This window comes from Marmota flaviventris, chromosome 12 (genome assembly GCF_047511675.1).
Source record: "Marmota flaviventris isolate mMarFla1 chromosome 12, mMarFla1.hap1, whole genome shotgun sequence".
Lineage (NCBI taxonomy): Eukaryota > Metazoa > Chordata > Mammalia > Rodentia > Sciuridae > Marmota > Marmota flaviventris.
Window position 1 is genome coordinate 51,153,682 of NC_092509.1, and position 1,888 is coordinate 51,155,569.

General features: G+C 38.0%; 1 pseudogene; it reads left to right on the plus strand.

Moving 5' to 3' along the window:
• The first annotated feature begins 808 nt into the window (after positions 1–808).
• LOC114087026 (large ribosomal subunit protein eL22 pseudogene) lies at positions 809–1,158 on the plus strand (annotated as a pseudogene).
• The last annotated feature ends 730 nt before the right edge of the window (positions 1,159–1,888 follow it).

Below are 1,888 nucleotides of genomic sequence, written 5' to 3' on the forward strand. Positions count from 1 at the left end.
TGTATATATCTGTCTATCTATATTTCTATACTGTTTCTGGGGCTCTGGCTAATGCAGAAGAAAAAGGATGATGTAATAAGGGTGGGCAGATTTTTTTCCATCTTCTTAACACCATTATCTATTTTTCTTTCTCAGTAGATTAAAGTAGGGTGGAGAATTACAAAACCTAGTAATGCTACTTAAAGCAAAGGTGGCAATTATTTTTACTCATGCCAGGAGGGAGGACTTTTTTCTGCTTGATGTGAGCAAATCCATTATCAGTGCTTTCAATTTCAGGCTTTCCAAATTTAGGTTCACTTGGGACCTGGAAGACTACTATGATTGAGAATGGGTTCTTTATTCATAGTTTCTTAAAAAACAAAAACAGAAATCAAGAAGCTTAGAGAGAACAGCAAAATGATTTTGATGTTTATATAGGTAGTTAACATGCGGTCGCTTTTCTTGTCTAAAATTCAGTTAGACTTTCATTGGACAAGGAAGGACTATTTTTAATATCACATCTCATTGTCAGAAATGTAATTAGTGGTGGCACATGCCAGTAATCCTAATGATTTCAGAGGCTGAAGCAAAAGCATCACAAGTTTGAGGCCAGCCTCGGCAACTTAACGAGAACATCAGTAACACAGGGAGACCTAGTCTCAAAATATAAAGGTTTGGGGATATAGCTCAGTAGTAGAGTGGTTAAACCCCCAGTACCAAATAAATAGGTAAGAAACAAAGAAAGAAAAAAGAAAAAAAGAAATGTAATTAACAAATAAAAATATTTAGAAGGCAGATGTCCACCTCCCTTTCTATCTCTGCTGTAGCTATGGAGGCTGTGAAAAATCTTGTTGTGAAGGGGGGCAAAAAAAAAAATCAGGATCTGAAGTGTACCCTTGACTACACTACCTTATAGAAGACAGAATCCACGGACACTGCCAATTTCAGCAGTTTCTACAAGAGAGAATCAAAGGGAACAAAAAGTTGGGAATCTTGGTAGAGGAATAAGAGCAAAATTACTGTAACATCTGAGGTGCTTTTCCCTCAAAGGTATTAGAATTATCTCACCAAAAATCATTTGAAGAAGAATAATCTATGTGACTGATTGCGCATAGTCATTAACAGCAAAGAGAGTTACAGATTAGCCAGGATAAAGAAGAGGAAGAGGAGCAGGATTAAAATTCTTTTATGTATAATATTTTGTATGAGTTTTTGAGTAAAACTCGGAAATCAAATATATACATGTATATGTGTATCTATTTAAAAGATGTATATGTATATATAATATATGTAGTATATATGAATATATATTCCCCCTCAGATTGTGGAGAGTCCAACAGGCTTAACTGTGGGTGATTCTGGAGGACTGAGTCCTGAATGATGACTCCCCTGACTCACTAAGCCCAAGAAACAAGAAACCGGCATACTCAGACAAATCCTCTGAGTAGCTAGCACCCACACTTAACCCCAGCCCACTCTAGTTCCCTGAATGATTGCTCTCAAGAAGATGCTATAAAAAGACAGAGGAGCAGAAAACCCATGATATGCCCAACTGCATATCAACTCAAACATGTTTCTACATAAGAGGTCACGAAGATGGGCAAATTGTCCTACAGATTCTTCCACCTACGAGCTTCAACTTGCACCAATGACACTCTCCAGAATGTACCTGAGCCAAAATAAAGCATACCATGCTGGACATAGATAGTAAGAGAGAACATTACTGGCCCTTCCTTGGCCATACTATCCCGCTAACCATCGTGCCTGGACCTCAACTGCTGTTTTAGCCCAGACACTGTCACATTCTTCACATTCTTCTGCTTCCTCAACTTCATTAAAAACGCATGGCCCACTGCCCCATGACTCCACCAATTCAATTACTGGTTCTACAAACTTTCCCAAAAGAAAA